At 41.8% G+C, this 17902-nt stretch overlaps 1 protein-coding gene across 12 annotated transcripts in view; it reads right to left on the bottom strand.

The window, feature by feature from the left end:
• LOC126463202 (uncharacterized) overlaps positions 1–17902 on the bottom strand; it is a 188574-nt gene that overhangs the window by 134066 nt on the left and 36606 nt on the right. The window lies entirely within an intron of this gene.

Genomic DNA, 17902 nt, shown 5'->3' with positions numbered 1-17902 from the left:
AGATAAATGCCAATACTCAACAGAACTGTATGTATTGAAAGCTAAGAATATATTCTATTTTTATCTCAATCTAGTGTATGAAGCCTGCTTCCAGATTGCATTAGATGTAATTGTTTCTGCAGGTGAAATACAGGCTAGTGGGAATATGGTACATGGTTCCCATGTACGACAAACATCCTGTCACTCTGTGCAATGGTTATGATAAAATTTGAGCAGAAAAACATTAATATAAGTGACCACAGTGCTCCAACCTGAGTATTTCTGTTCATGCACAACCTTTAGATTTGTTCTTATCAGTGAGCACTGTATGACCAACTATTGTCATTGGTTCCCCATATTCATTTCCCATTTTAAATTTTGTTGTGTTTGGTAACAGGGTTTCATTGTCACACCCTGGATTGAGTTTCTGTCTGCTGAAGTTGGATCCCTTAATCTGCATTGCATATACTGGAACCACTGAGGCCAATAATCACCACACTTCAATACAATACTGACAGACATACACTATATGATCAAAAGTATCCAGACACCTGGCTGAAAATGACTTACAAGTTATTGGCGCCCTCCATCAGTAACGCTGGAATTCAATATGGTGTTGGCCCACCCTTAGCCTTGATGGCAACTTCCACCCTTGCATATATATGTTCAATCATGTGCTAGAAGGTTTCCTGGAGAATGGCAACCCATTCTTCAATGAGTGCTGTGCTGAGGAGAGGTATCAATGTCAGTCAGTGAGACCTGGCATGAAGTCGCCGTTCCAAAACATCCTAAAGGTGTTCTATAGGATTCAGGTCAGTCCATTACAATTCCATGCATTACGAACTGGTGCTCGATTGTATTGAAAGATGCAATCGCGATCCCCAAACTACTCTTCAACAGTGAGAAGCAAGAAGATGCTCAAAAAATCAATGTAGGCCTGCGCTGTGATGGAAATGAAGTCCCATGGTTCTTGACAGAGCATAGGCGAACAATGCGGAAGAGCCACACCGCCGTACTAGGCAAGGTCCTAATGGAGGTGGTTTGCTGTTGCCTTCCTCTGACTGTAATGGGGATGAATGATGATGAAGAAGATGTAACAACCAAAACCGACTGCAGGAACACCTTGGGCTGCGGATCGGAGCCGCCAGGCGGGGAAGCCGCCGGCGGTGGAGCACGCACCACCGGGTAAACACAGGACGAGTCGGGCAACAGACCAACGACAACTGACAACAACCGACCACGACAGACTATGACCGACACAACAAGGAAGAGATAAACAACCAGGCTTGTGGAAACCACAACACCAAACACCAACAGTAAATCCACTCAGAACCAGAGCCAGGCAAGTGTCAACAACGAGCAACAACCAGAGCGCAGTACCGCCGAGATAGAAACGATATCCAGAGCGAGTACCAGACTGACTGGACTAGGGCAGAGCGGGTCCCTATATACGAAACCGGAGGGAGCGGCTATTGGCCGCTGTCTGCACGTGGCGTGGCGTTGGCGCCTTCGCTGCGCGGAATAGCCGCCACGGAGGCGGAGCCCTGTATGGGCTGACCACGTCCATTTGTTTTGGTGCGTGTTCGACTTCCACGGCGAAAGGTACTAGAGAAGATGACACAACAACACCCAGTCATCTCGGGGCACCTGACCCCGCCGGCAATTGGACCCGGGGCCTGATGCTCGGGAAGTTATAACGCTACCTTGAGACCACAAGTGGTGGACTGTGCTGTGATAGTGTCATGCAAAACAACAAGGGGTGCAAGCCCCCCCTCAGTGAAAAGCACGACCACAGCATAACACCACCGCCTCTGAATTTTACTGTTGCCACTATACACGCTGGCCGATATTCACCGGGCAATCGCCATACCCAAACCCTGCCATCGGATCACCACATTGTGTACCGTGATTCATCACTCCACACGTTTTTCCACTGTTCAATCATCCAATGTTTACACTCCTTACATTGGGCAAGGCGTCGTTTGGCATTTACCGGCATGATGTGTGGCTTCTGAGCAGCCGCTCGACCATGAAATCCAAGTTTTCTCATCTCCTGCTTAACTGTTATAGTACTTGCAGTGAATGCTGGTGCAGTTTGGAATTCCTGTGTGATGGTCTGGATGGATGTCTGCCTATTACACATTACTTCATCTGTCGGCGATCTCTGTCAGTCAACAGACAAGGTCAGCCAGTACGCTTTTGTGCTGCATGTGTCCCTTCACATTTCCACTTTACTATCACATTGGAAACAGTGGACCTAGGGATATTTAAGAGTGTGGAAATCTCGCGTACAGACATGTGACACAAGTGACACCCAATCACCTGACCATGTTCAAAGTCTGTGAGTTCCACGGAGTGCCCCATTCTGCTCTCTCATGATGTCTGCTGACTACTGAGGTCGCTGATACGGAGTACCTGGCAGTAGGTGGCAGCACAATGCACCTAATACGAAAAACGTATGTTTTTGGGGGTGTCGGGAAACTTTTGATCACATAGTGTATTCTCGATACATTTTGCAAGAAACAAAATTACGTCACAACACTGAAAAGGATTTTGTGAAATTTTCTGAAGAAAATTCTGGAACTTTGGGAAATAGTGTTACAAACTGTTGTCACACCCTGCATAATGTTAAGTATCATGACCAGGGAAAACTGCTGAGAAGCCAGTGGTCGCTAAACGTTTTTATCCATCTGTATAAATAATGTTAAAATCGTGATACTTATTTATAAAATGTTACCACAGAATGCTTTCACAATCAGATTTTCAGAGCTTTCTGTTTTAAAATAAGTCAAATTTGAAATCATTATGCACCTTCTGAAAAATCAAAGGGGATGACTTACTTAAATCTTACCATAAAAGATTGATATTTCCCACATGCAATTCCAAAAGATGGCTCTTTGCACAGGTCCCAAAGTCTATCATTATTCACAAAGTTACTCAAAAGTCACACACAGGTGAGCTAGCAACGGTGTCATATCATTGGTGAAGAAACAATACCGTGTACGTAGCAAAATAAGAATTTTACACAAGAGACAAAAATCTGTCTGTTGTTGTTGTTGTCTTCAATCCTGAGACTGGTTTGATGCAGCTCACCATGCTACTCTATCCTGTGCAAGCTTCTTCATCTCCCAGTACCTACTGCAGCCTACATCCTTCTGAATCTGCTTAGTGTATTCATCTCTTGGTCTCCCTCAAAGATTTTTACCCTCCATGCTGCCCTCCAATACTAAATTGGTGATCCCTCGATGTCTCAGAACATGTCCTACCAACCGATCCCTTCTTCTAGTCAAGTTGTGCCATACACTCCTCTTCTCCCCAATTCTATTCAATACCTCCTCGTTAGTTATGTGATCTACCCATCTCATCTTCAGCATTCTTCTGTAGCACCACATCTCGAAAGCTTCTATTCTCTTCTTGTCCAAACTATTTATCATCCACGTTTCATTTCCATACATGGCTACACTCCATACAAATACTTTCAGAAAAGACTTCCTGACACTTAAATCTATACTGGATGTTAACAAATTTTTCTTCTTCAGAAACGCTTTCCTTGCCATTGCCAGTCTACATTTGATATCCTCTCTTCTTCGACCATCATCAGTTATCTTGCTCCCCAAATAGCAAAACTCCTTTACTACTTTAAGTGTCTCATTTCCTAATCTAATTCCCTCTCATCACCCGACTTAATTCGACTACATTCCATTATCCTCGTTTTGCTTTTGTTGAAGTTCATCTTATACCCTCCTTTCAAGACACTGTCCATTCCGTTCAACTGCTCTTCCAAGTCCTTTGCTGTGTCTGACAGAATTACAATGCCATTGGCAAACCTCAAAGTTTTTATTTCTTCTCCATGGATTTTAATACCTACTCCAAACTTTTCCTTTGTTTCCGTTATTGCTTGCTCAATATACATATTGAATAACATTGTGGATAGGCTACAACCCTGTCTCACTCCCTTCCCAACCACTGCTTCCCTTTCATACCCCTCGACTCGTATGACTGCCATCTGCTTTCTGTACAAACTGTAAATAGCCTTTCGCTCCCTGTATTTTACCCCTGCCACCTTCAGAATTTGAAAGAGAGTATTCCAATCAACATTGTCAAAAGCTTTCTCTAAGTCTACAAATGCTAGAAACGTAGGTTTGCCTTTCCTTAATCTTTCTTCTAAGATAAGTCGTAGGGTCAGTATTGCAGCACGTGTTCCAACATTTCTACGGAATCCAAACTGATCTTCCCCGAGGTCGGCTTCTATCAGTTTTTCGATTCGTCTGTAAAGAATTCACGTTTGTATTTTGCAACTGTGACTTATTAAACTGATAGTTCAGTAATTTTCACATCTGTCAACAACTGCTCTCTTTGGGATTGGAATTATTATATTCTTCTTGAAGTCTGAGGGTATTTCGCCTGTCTCATACATCTTGCTCACCAGATGGTAGAGTTTTGTCAGGGCTGGCTCTCCCATGGCTGTCAGTAGTTCTAATGGAATGTTGTTTACTCCGGGGGTCTTGTTTCGACTCAGGTCTTTCAGTGCTCTGTCAAACTGTTCACGCAGTATCGTATCTCCCATTTCATCTTCATCTACATCCTCTTCCATTTCCATAATATTGTCCTCAAGTTCATCGCCCTTGTATAGACCCTCTATATACTCCTTCCACCTTTCTGCTTTCCCTTCTTTGCTTAGAACTGCATTTCCATCAAAGCTCTTGATATTCATGCAAGTGATTGTCCTTTCTCCAAAGGTCTCTTTAATTTTCCTGTAGGCAGTATCTATCTTACCCCTAGTGAGATAAGCCTCTACATCCTTACATTTGTCCTCCAGCCATGCCTGCTTAGCCATTTTGCACTTCCTGCCGATTTCATTTTTGAGACGTTTGTATTCCTTTTTGACTGCTTCATTTACTGCATTTTTATATTTTCTCCTTTCATCAATTAAATTCAATATTTCTTCTGTTACCCAAGGGTTTCTACTAGCCCTTGTCTTTTTACCTATCTGATCCTCTGCTGCCTTCACTATTGCATTCCTCAAAGTTACCCATTCTTCTTCTACTGTATTTCTTTCCCCCATTCCTGTCAATTGTTCCCTTATGCTCTACCTGAAACTCTGTACAACCTCTGGTTCTTTCAGTTTATCCAGGTCCCATCTCCTTAAATCCCCACCTTTTTGCACTTTCTTCAGTTTTAATCTATAGCTCATAACCAATAGATTGTGGTCAGAGTCCACATCTGCCCCTGGAAATGTCTTACAATTTAAAACCAGGTTCCTAAATCTCTGTCTTACCATTATATAATCTATCTGATACCTTTTAGGGTTCTTCCATGTACACAACCTTCTTTCACGATTCTTGAACCAAGTGTTGGCTATGATTAAGTTATGCTCTGCGCAAAATTCTTCCAGGGGGCTTCCTCTTTCATTTCTTAGCCCCAATCTATGTTCACCTACTATGTTTCCTTCTCTCCCTTTTCCTACTCCCGAATTCCAGTCACCCATGACTATTAAATTTTCATCTCCCTTCACTACCTGAATAATTTCTTTTATCTCATCATACATTTCATCAATTTCTTCGTCATCTGTGGAGCTAGTTGACATATAAACTTGTACTACAGTAGTAGGTGTGGGCTTCATGTCTATCTTGGCCACAATAATGCGTTCACTATGCTGTTTGTAGTAGCTTACCTGTACTCCTATTTTTTTATTCATTATTAAACCTACTCCTGCATTACCCCTATTTGATTTTGTATTTATAACCCTGTATTCACCTGACCAAAAGTCTTGTTCCTCCTGCCACCGAACTTCACTAATTCCCACCATATCTAACTTTAACCTATCCATTTCCCTTTTTAAATTTTCTAACCTACCTGCCCGATTAAGGGATCTGACATTCCACGCTTCGATCCGTAGAACGCCAGTTTTCTCTCTCCTGATAATGACATCCTCTTGAGTAGTCCCCGCCCGGAGATCCGAATGGGGTACTATTTTACCTCCGGAATATTTTACCCAAGAGGACGCCATCATCATTTAATCATACAGTAAAGCTGCAAGCCCTCGGGAAAAATTACGGCTGTAGTTTCCCCTTGCTTTCAGCCGTTCGCAGTACCAGAACAGCAAGGCCATTTTGGTTAGTGTTACAAGTCCAGATCAGTCAATCATCCAGACTGTTGCCCCTGCAACTACTGAAAAGGCCGCTGCCCCTCTTCAGGAACCACATGTTTGTCTAGCCTCTCAACAGATACCCCTCCGTTGTGGTTGCACCTACGGTACGGCTATCTGTATCGTTGAGGCACACAAGCTTCCCCACCAACGGCAAGGTCCATGGTTCATGGGGAGGGAAATGCTTAATACATTTCACAGCCATGCTAAATTTGCATCGTAGCACTACAAGGAAATATTGGATCAAATAAAAATGTGAAACAAAAAAAAAAAAAAATCGCTTTAGGAAGCTGAATTATGGCACATACGTGGAATTCTCTTGGTATTTATGCCAAGATCTGTTACTTAAGCGGTATTTGTTTGTCAGTCTCCCGTCATTACTTGACACATTTACATTGGTATTTGGTGCTGAGAAAGCTAGTAAGAACATGTACTGTAGCATTAATCATTTTTACTGAAAGATTTCATAGAAACATTTTAAATAAATATACTGTTTACACATTTCCGATAATGCCTGCACATTTCTTCAAGAAAAATCCTAAACGTCACTCAAAGCAGCAACAGAGAAGTACCCTACACTGATACTTGTCACACAGTTACCTCCACAATTGTTTCATTCATAAGGTATGTTGTCATAATAACTATGACAATCTTTAGGAAGAACAGATTTACGTTGTTGTAAATGATCCCATTTGGATTTCTTGATTTTCAGTCTTTCCTTGTATAGTTTTGGGAAGCAAACATCTTGAAGAATTTTCGTCGGACACCTCAGTAATTCTTGCCACACCTCATTGAAAGAGCACTTGTAGTACATAATACCATTTGGGCGGTACTGTAGTGCCTCAGATTTGTAACTGTAGGCTCATTTTTTACAGCTCTTCCAGGCCTAATTGAGTCATACAGCCACAAACTTTTCTCAGAGTACTTGATGAAAAATGAATAATCTAGGTAATGGAACTGTGAACAGAGTCGCATTCCATCTGAATATGGCCTTTCTCCAAATACTTTTGTGTAATCAACACTCTAGTATCAATTGCTAATCGTAAAAGAGCATTTGAAAATATCACATTTCTGTTCTGATACATGCAGCCATCAGAATACAGAATGACTTGAACGGGATTTTCCTTAATCATTCTGGATAGGGTGTCCATGATGCATGAGGCAAAACATGATGCAGCCAAATCACCTTGCGTTTCATCAAACCAGTAACAAACTGCATCATGGCTTTCTAAATTATACATTGTAAAGTTATGAACAGCCAACTTTGTTTTATAATAAATTGCATTTGCACTTAAAAATGGAGCTACTTTCACGGCCTGTAAGTCCATGGTGTACACTGAGCAGAGCTTCTGCTGGGCTTCTTTCTTGTCAGCATCTTTTTGCATCCTTGCCTGCTCTTTCTGTTCTGCGTGTTGCTTCTATACGTCTTCACTCAAGTTACCAAGCCTGTAATTACAACAAGTTGCACTGGTCTTTCTTGGGGGAAAATAAGCTAATATTACCATCTTCTAAAATCAAGTTAAAGGTAGCCCAACTTAATGGTGAAACCTTCTCCGCATGACAGTTTCCACATAGAGTCCACACAGCTGTTGTCTGGATTGTAGAACAGGCTCAAGGTACAACTCTGAGGAGGATTTCCTGCAGTAATGCGATGAAAGTTTCGGAAGAGAGTCCAGGAATTCTGTCATGAAGGTTCTCTCATCTTTCTTCTGCGTCTGTTTGATTCGAGGTCATGACAATACAGTATCAGGACTTATCGCACGTGTGGAATTACCCAGCCAATATCAGACAGTCCATTCTTTAATCCCAAGAGTATTGAGAAACATCTTTTTGCATACTTTATGTTTCCCCAGCTCATTTTTCAAATGATACATGAGCATCCATTTTCTCCTGGATTCACCAGTGTTCTTCCCTGGACATTTGGTTGGAATTACGTCCACAAGGTTGATAATATAAACCTTCCTCTGATCCCACAACACCGTTCCCCAAAATGTGTTAAATACTGCCTGCCTATCATCAGCAGAAAACTGATGACACTTCCTTTGAATGGATTTCTGGCATATCTTCAAAGTATATGTTGGACCTAATTTTCATGCCTCCCTTGGAGTATCATGCGTGATTTTACCAATTCGACTTCTTTTGTATCCAAAATATGCCTGTTCACGCATTCTCAGAATTTTATTGGTATTTTTCTTCCAATCTTCAGGATGTGGTTCAGACTTCCTTTCCCTGTCACTGCTTACATCACCATAAAATTCTTGGCCTTCTCTGTCAGCATCATTACTGCTCCCGTGATCTTCCGATAATTTATCCAGAGTGTTTGGCAAACAATGAGCACCATCGCATAGCAATGAGTATGAAGTACTGTCGTCTCTAGTGGGAACTGTGACTGTGGTTTCATTTTGAGCATTGTTGGATACAGCCATTGAAGTTTCTAGATGGAAAAATGTTTATAAAGTAATTTAAGCACACAAAGATGAAGCTCAAATTCATGTATTTATGAGAATGACGGCATCAGTAATACTATTAACAATAATCCTAGAAAATTGACCTGCATCATTAGATGTTGCAGGAACAGTAACCAAGAACCCCCATATAAGAAATTAATTCTTCTTCGGTAAATGTAACTTCAGCATTATGACTTTTCTCACCTGTTGTTTACTCTGCATTTATGGGAGATCCTACAAGAAAGTGGACAGTCTAGAAATCTTTGGCAGAAATGAATAAAGCGCAGAACGAGTGATGTGGGGGCGTTCTGATTTATATCACAATAAGACACTTGCGATGCTACTAATTTTCAAAGGTGAATAATAAAGCAATTTTCTTACCACTGTCAGTCACTCTCAGGAATGATTCTCCATTTGCATAAGCTGATTTCAGCTGAGAAACAATTTCTTCTTCATAAAAAGATTGTCATCTATATCACTGTCCACTATCACGAATGAAGCTACAAACATGGAACCACTTTCGAGCAATGTTAAATACGTAATAAGGCAGTAACAATGTGCTGTGGCTGCACGCACTTTTGCACTTACATGGTATTGTTTACACTATCCATAGATTGTAGTACGCGGTATTTAATTCTCTAAGGTTCCGCAGTTTTGCCATCTATTTATACGCGGTATTGTTTTAGATAATTTTTTCATGGTAAATAATTAAAAATTTGGCATTATGGCATTAAGAGCAGATGTGCATATGGTCAACGACATCATCTGACTGAAAAACGAAAAATCGGCAATTTGTCACTTACGTGGTATTGTTTCTTCATCGATGATATGTAGGTGTCTGGAGACAACGGGGAATAAACATCATATCATGAATAGCTGCTGCCTAATGTGAAAGGGTAGTTCCACAGGCCAGGAATGGAATTGTTCAAAACATCCTTGTGGTGAACCTAACAGTGGATTATATTCAGTACCTTGAGGTAGGATAGTCCAGCTGACTCGTACACCATGTACACCTAATGAAGCTGGGAACTTAAAACCAGTTTTTAATGCTCATTCATCTAGCCTCTTTACAGTTATCTGTCACTAACATGCACTTTCTGTGAAACTGGAAAATTTACTAAAAATTAACTAGTTATCCACAAAGCACTAGTCATAGACCTTCACTATAGATGTAATACTATCAATAGGTATTAAAAACAAGGTCAAATTCAAATGACTCTGCCTTGAGGGATGTTGTTCTCTTACGTAAAAAAATTAATAGAACTTCTCTACGTCAATATCCAACATAGTGTGGGAAGAAGTAGGACAGACAAAACATGAAGATATCCACACACATACCATAGGAAATTATGCTTCCAAATAGTATCAAGGCCATCCAAATATATATAAAAAAAATCTTTTAGATGTTGCTTATGAAGGAAAGCCTGTGGGATGTAGTCCCCTCCAGCAGTGTCAAGTTATCAACAGTGGATTGGTACCTCTTGAACCCACAATGAAAATAACTATGGAGCTGCCTGGTTTATAGAATCCAGATAAGGTTATAGTGCCTCGAGAACTTCGGGGGAAAATTCGAGAGACACTTATATTTCTACCATCTCAAACACACATTATTTTAAGAATGGGTGTGTGAAAGTGGAATTGTGTCTACTGCACCACGATTATGTGTGTGCAGGACTGGTGTATATCAGACGGTTGATCGGCGTGGGCAGGTAGATGCAGCACTCGCCTCAGAAGTTACACGCCCAGCACAAGGAGCAAAAGCGATGTACTCCGTGATGGTGCTACATCAGTCATTATTGAGAACAGTTCAAAGTTGTTAAAGAAAAGAAAAGACAGTTACTTATCCACTTACTTTCGTGAGGTCCGGATGGTAGACTTGCTAGAGTCTTCTAGATTGTATTTGTTATAAAGTATGCAAGAGTCTCTGTCGAAGAGGTAATTGTTGGGCTTACAAAAATTAATCACTTATATGGTGTATTGTTTGTGGAAGTGAAAATGTAGTGAGATTGGTTTAAAAGTATCCTCAGTGTACGGAGTTATTTTAAGAGTATACAAAGTTCCTCCAAGACAGTATCTTATCTTCAGAGAAGAAGTTGGACAGACAATTGCACCTGGCTATCCTGAAAAGAAGATCGGTAAAACAACTCCACGTAAGCTCAATAATAAAGTGGGAGTGGGAGTCTGGCACACCAGCACCACACTGCTCCCTCTAGTCACCGGAAATTGCCAGAACGTGGCGACCAAAGTGATCAGGACTCGAAAAGGAGGAATTTTTTGGAGTAAATTGAGACAAGAAGAAGTTGGGAGTTGCCATAGCAACCCTTAATAACAAGATTTAGAAATTGATTTGTAGGATTTGATTAAGAAGATTTGGGTGTGGGAAGGAAGCAATCTTGACACACGCAGTAACCAGCCATCGCCGACACTGTAACCAGCCAACATTGCTGGTTGCCGTTTGAGTTGCAGATTTTGTGCCCGCCAACGGTGACACCGTGACCAATGTTGGACACTGCTGGTACCCGTGCTATTCACCAGTGCTGATTCTACACGTCACGGACAAAGCTTAGAACTCTATGCTGGGTGAGCTAAAGACAATAACTATTAGAATGTAAAGTAGTGTGGTCATTATTCACAAAGGTGATTCTTTTAATGATCACAAGGTCAAGAAAAGAATAAAAATATGGAGTAAGAACAACAACCCACAGAAACTTCCAAACTGGGCGTGGCCATAAGAATTAGTAGAGAGATCCCAGATTGGACTAAATTAGCAAATTTAATAACTGCTCAAATTTCCTCTTTAAGTGAAAAACTACACGAAGATTCAGCTTCTTTAAGACAAGAACTAAATTCTCCAAATGCTTCAGAAAGGGAAAAAATAGAGGGACAAAATGTAGCTGCAACTGCTCAAATTGACTCTTTGAGAAATGAAATAAGTACAGCTTTAAGTGAAAAATTAGAAGCACAGGGTGAAGCTGTAAATTCTAAATTTGAGGTGTTAAATGATAATGTGGAAAATTTACGAGTAGATTTCAATAATCAATTAAGTAATTCTTTAACTGTACAAATAAATCAAATGTTTATGGACTTTAACCAAAAGCAGGATGATCAATTTCAGCAGTTGACCCACAAATTAAAATTTTATATTGAAGACAAGTGTAACAATATATTAGCATCATTTCAAAATGTATGTAATGTTGACAGAGGACATCGAAAAAGTGCAAAGAAGGGCAGCTTGTTTTGTGTTATCGTGCAATAGGGATGAGAGTACTGAAACAAAGGCGGTTTTCTTTGCGGGGAGCTCTATTTACAAAATTTCAATCACCAAATTTCTCTTCTGAATGTGTAAAAAATGACCACTAAGACAAAAAAATGCAAAGAAACTGTGACAGAGATAAAATGGAGGGAGGTTAGCAACCTCAGAGAGAAGGTTAAATTTCCACCCTTAGATAGTACAATAAAAATCCCCCTCTTGAATAAAACATAAAACTAAATCTGCTGTTGAGGCATTGCCGCCCAACACCGAAGGTAGGGTGCTGGGAAGGTTAAAAGTCTGCCGCAGAGTGGCTAAAAGTGGGCAGTCCAGCAAGATGTGGACAACAGTCATATGTGAGCCACAGTGACACCAAGGTGGATCCTCGCAACGGAGGAGGTAGCCATGTGTTAGCTACGTATGGCCAATGCGGTGCCAGCAGAGAACCACAGAGACCCTGCGAGAGGCCCGCATGGAGGTCTTCCACACATTCGTAGTCTCCTTAAGGACATGCAGTTTGTTGTGTGTACTGAGATTATGCCATTCCGTCTCCCAAAGTTGAAAAATCTTGTGGCATAATAAAGATTGCACATCAGTTACAGGGGTGCTGATCTCCAGAAGTGGTTTCTGTGTAGCCTGTCGGCAAGTTCATTTCCTGGGATTCCGACGTGGCCTGGGGTCCACACAAACACCATGGAACAACTGGACCGTTCTAGGGCACAGATGGACTCCTGTATGGTCACTACCATAGAATGGTGGGGGTAGCACTGGTCAATAGATTGTCGGCTGCTCAAGGAGTCAGTACAGAGAAGAAACGACTCACCAGGGCATGAGTGGATGCGCTCAAGAGCACAAGAAATGGCCGCCAGCTCTGCAGTGAAAACACTGCAGCCATTTGGCAAGGAGTGCTGTTCAATATGTCCTCCATGTACATACGTGAGGCCAATGAGCCATCAGTGTAAACCACTTTATGGTCCCAGTACATGTCAAGAATTGAGAGGAAGTGACAGCAGAGAGCTGCGGGGTTAACTGAGTCCTTAGGACCATGGGAAAGGTCCACACGAAGTTTCGGCCTAGGTGTACACTTTGGAGGTGTACGTGAACGGACCTTGAGTATAGGTGATAAAAGCAAGAACTCCACTTCAGACAGAAGAGATTGGACGCAAACCGCAATCTGAAGCCCAGACCTGGGCCTCCGATGTGGGAGATGAACCACTGTGGATGGGAAAAGGAGATGTTAATTCGGATGAATGTGTGCAACATAAATGACGAGCAGTTGTGCATGCCTAACCTTCAATGGAGGGACTCCAGCCTCCATCAGCATGCTGGTCACCAGACTCGTCCTAAAAGCTCATGTTACCAGTCAAACGACACGGTGTTGCACTGGGTTGAGTGAATGCAACGCTGAGGCCGTCACCGAACCATAGACCAGACACCCGTAGTCAAGGCGGGATTGAACAAGGGCTCTGTAGAGATGCAGCAGTGAAGAGCGATCTGCACCCCAGTTGGTGCTGCTCAGGCAGCGGAGGGCATTGAGGTGCTGCCAGCATTTGTGCTTCAGCTGACGAAAATAGGCAAGCCATGTAAATCGGGCTTTAAAAACCAGTACTAAGAATTGATATGTCTCCACTACAGTATGAATGGTACGACGCCGACAGAAGTGCATGACACATGACTTTGCGGCTGAAAACTGGAACCGTGAGCTAGAGCCCATGACTGCACCTTGTGGATGGCTGCCTGGCTCCCTGTAGGCGCCGCTTGGCAACACCAGCACTGGAGGAGCAGTATGAAATGCAGAAGTCATCTGCATACAGAGAAGGTGAGACATCTGCCCAGATGCCACCCACTCCGATTAGGGGCTCTCCCCATGGGCGCCACCAAGCCACAGCAGAGGCCACCTGGCATGATGGCCATTGCCACCAGTCCTGATGCCCCAGGAAGACAGGCATCTACTCCTTGGCATAGGTGGGGAGTTTACAGCAGTGCAATCCCAGTGTTGTCAGGAGGCTCCCACCAAATGGGTACATGACGGCCCCACCACAACGGACTGGCTACCATGCTGGATATTGGGCACAGAGAAATTCAATACTGTCATGGGGACGAAAGAGGACAGGAGTCAACGGAAGAAGAAGACAACCCTGGAAAGTGTCCTTGCCCATATAGTTGAACTGCAGGTGGAAATGCAAAGCTATGACAAGAGGTTCAGGAGATTGAGTCTACGGGCACTATGGATACCTCATGCACCATGTAAGGTGTCCTTCACCATATGGCCCAAACTTCTGTAGAATTTGGAAAGTGGAAGGTCAATCCATAAAATGTGACCTGAACTTATAGTGCCAAAAAGCAAGAGACCCCTTTTAGTCACCTCTTGCAACAAGCCTATTCTAACCCCCAGACCTGCAGGAGGATCAGTGACTGGTATCTGTAGACTTTTGACACAGTGATCCCTTTGATCATTACTTGCCGACTTGTTTGGATAACAGTCACTGAATGCAGGCCCGTATTTTGACTGGGCCAGAGGTGGGATTCTTCATATGTGTCAGTCAGGGGACCTGAAGATGGTATAATGTAGCACCAAAACTGGCTGCTTAAAATAACAACTGGAAATTTAGACAGCTGAAGATGCTTTGATTCGATATTTTGTAAGTTATGGAAACAAGTGACAACTGTTTCACAAATTAATTTTGTTCTCCTTAATTATATGACAGAATTCTGTTCTCAGCACCTGAAAGGCTTTGAGTTTCTCACCAGATGGCCTATACTTGAATATCTACTGAGCCGCATATCTGTTTCTAATACCGTAACAATACTCATGATCCCACCACAGACAAGTAGCCTTCACAGCTGTCTGGAAGAATTTAATACCGATATCTCAGCTGGGTACTGACTCATGCTTCTAACGTGATCAATCTATCCATGGACCTTGTCCCACGTTGAAACATAACCAATTGGCAAAAAATTATAACTGCAGGTGGTTAAAACAATGGACTCACATTCAGGAGTGTAGCAACCAATCCCATTCATCTGATCTAACTTAGCAAACAAGGAAATCTTTTCCCAACTTTAAATTTCATGCTTGGTTTTTTATGCGAGTTAAAGTCTGCTTTTACTCAGTGCTATACTTTACCCTTGACTATCTGCATACAGTTCAACTTTATTAGTACCGCTGTGCCAGTGAATCTACGCACAAAAAAAGCCTCTAGTACCAAGAGGAAACATAATAAATGACTCACAGAGTTTAGATATTACTTACGAATAGACCACACAGAAGAGATACCAAAACAGATAGTTTTTATGAAAATTTAATAAAAATAAACTCTTTTTGTAATCTGTATCAAGTGAAGATAAGATGTATTAAGTTTACTTCAGCTGATAATGTTTACACCACTCACAGACATGAGTTTCAAAAATACAATCCATAAATGGATTACAAAAATAATTATATTCCTGGGATATGGTACTTCTTTTCTGGCTGCAATGGTGTTTCGGCACAGTATTAAAACCTCTGAAGGAACAGGGTGCAGTCAACTATATACTGTGGAGCACACTGCTTGTCAGCAGGCCTCTGATTCATACATGGATCTGTTCAGCCACTGAAATAAAAGGTTGACAAGACCAACCTTGTTCAAAGAATTTCAACGAAGCTCAAAATCTGCAGCATTGTCCCCAGAACTGAACATGGAGCCCCAGTTCTGGGTCAAGCAGAAGGCTTGAACCCGAGACTAAAAATTTTCTGTAACAAGCTAGGCTGCAATTTCCTAGATTTGTGCCATACAGTTGACAAATGAAGGGTCTCACTAAATGAGTCACGGATGCAACACATAAAGGCTACAACCCAGATAGCTGACCACATGTGGGGTACACATAAGGATTCTTTAGATTAGGCGACTCTCCATCCTCTACAGATGACTCTTAAAATTTCAGTGATCAACTACTAAAGCATTTACAATGGAGACCCACAATTTGAAGCACTTCTATGAGGGGTGTTTGAAAAGTCTGTGCAAAAATATAAACTACTTACATGTTTGGAGTAAACTTTTTTTATTTTTCAACGTAGTCTCCTTTTAGACTTAAACACTTCGTCCTTGTTGATCCCTTCCGAATAATAGGAATTGTCCAAGTCTGCAAAATAGCTATTACTTGCTGCAATCACCTCCTCGTTTGAATAAAATCTTTGTCCCGCCAGTCATTTCTTCAAATTGGGGAACAAATACTAGTCTGAGGGAGCCAAATCTGGAGAATAGGGGAGGGGGGGGGGGGGGGTGATGTGAAATGAGTTGGAATCCTATTTCCATTAATTTTGTGACCACAACTGCTAAGGTGTGTGCTGGTGCATTTTTGTGATGGAAAAGTACCTTTCTGCGGTCCAATTGCTGGCGTTTTTCTTGCAGCTCGGTTATCAAACAGTCCAATATAGACGAATAACATTCACCTGTAATAGTTTTACCCTTTTCTAGATAGTCAATGAGGATTATCCCTTGCGAATCCCAAAAGACAGCCACCATAACCTTTCAGGCTGAAGGAATGTATTCATGTTTCAGTCACAGTGACGAAACGACGCTTAAAGTCCTGCGGATTCTTCCTGAACAGCTGCAAACAATCCTTGCAACATTTCACACGATTCCATTTTTGGTCAAGCATGAGCAATCACGGAACCCATCTTGCAGATAGGTTTCTCATGTCCAAATGTTTATGCAAAATATTATGTAACCATTCATTCGAGATGCCCACAGCACTATCAATTTCACGCACCTTAACTCTTTTGTAATCCATTACCATATCATGGATTTTATCAATGATTTCTGGAGTCGTAACCTCCACAGGGCGTTCAGAACGTTCAGCATCACTTGTGCCCATATGGCCACTATGAAAATTTTGAAACCACTTATAAGCTGTTCTAATCAAAGGAGCAGAGTCACCTCAATGTTTATCAAGCTTCTCTTAGTCTCCTGAATCATTTTGCCTTTCATAAAGTAATGTTTAATCACTACACAAAATTCTTTTTCATCCGTTTTTTGACAATCACTCAACTTCCTTGATTCACACAAATGACAAACACAAAGAAATAGACCAATATGGCTGAAACTTGGTGTGTATTCTTTACTTGGTGTGTATTCTTCCAAAGATCCTACTAACTAAACATGACCTTGATACGCGCCGGTGGTGCCATCTCCCAGACTTTGGACGGACTTTTCAAACGCCCCTCATAAAATGTGGTGAACCTCACATAATACTACCTGGCAAAACCTGAAACTTTGGAAATTTTGGACGTAAATCGAAGAGAATGTCAAAAGATAGGCTAATGGGAAATTGAAATGATGTATACGTTCTGGCGGTTTCTGGCGCCTAGAGAGAGCAATGTGGTGCTGGTATGCCAGACTCACACTCCCACTTTATTATTGAGCTCACGTGGAGTTGTTTCACCAATCTTCTTTTCAGGATAGCCGGCTTTGATTGTCTGCCCAACTTCTTCTCTGAAGATAAGATGCTGTTTTGGAGGGACTATATATACTCTTAAAATAACTCCGTACACTCAGGATACTTTTAAACCAATCTCACTATATTCTCACCTCCACAAACAAGACACCATGATTCATTTTTGTAAGCCCAACAATTACTGGTCCAACAGATACTCTTACAGACTTTATAACAAATACAATCTAGAAGGCTCTAGCAAGTCCACCATCCGGACCCCATGAAAATAAGTGAATAAAAAAGTGTCTTTTCTTTTCTTTAACAACATTCAGCTGTTCTCAATAATGACTGACGTAGCACCGTCACGGAGTATGTCGCGTTTGCTCCTTGTACAGGGCATATAACTTCTGAGGCAAGTGCTGCGACTACCTGCCTGCGCCCATCAACCGTCCGATACACGCCAGTCCTGCACACACATAATCGTTGCGCAGTACACACAGTTCCACTTTCACACACTCATCTTTAAAATAACGCATGTTCAAGACGGAGGAAATATGAGTGTGTCTAGAATTTACCCGGAAATTCTTGAGGCACTACAATGTCACAGTAGAAATGAAACTAACCCACAAAGATAGAAAATGAAGGTGCATGCAAGACTGATTG

The sequence above is a fragment of the Schistocerca serialis genome, chromosome 1, assembly GCF_023864345.2.
Source record: "Schistocerca serialis cubense isolate TAMUIC-IGC-003099 chromosome 1, iqSchSeri2.2, whole genome shotgun sequence".
Lineage (NCBI taxonomy): Eukaryota > Metazoa > Arthropoda > Insecta > Orthoptera > Acrididae > Schistocerca > Schistocerca serialis.
Note: the sequence above shows the minus strand (reverse complement) of the source record. Positions and strands in the feature narration are given on the sequence as shown.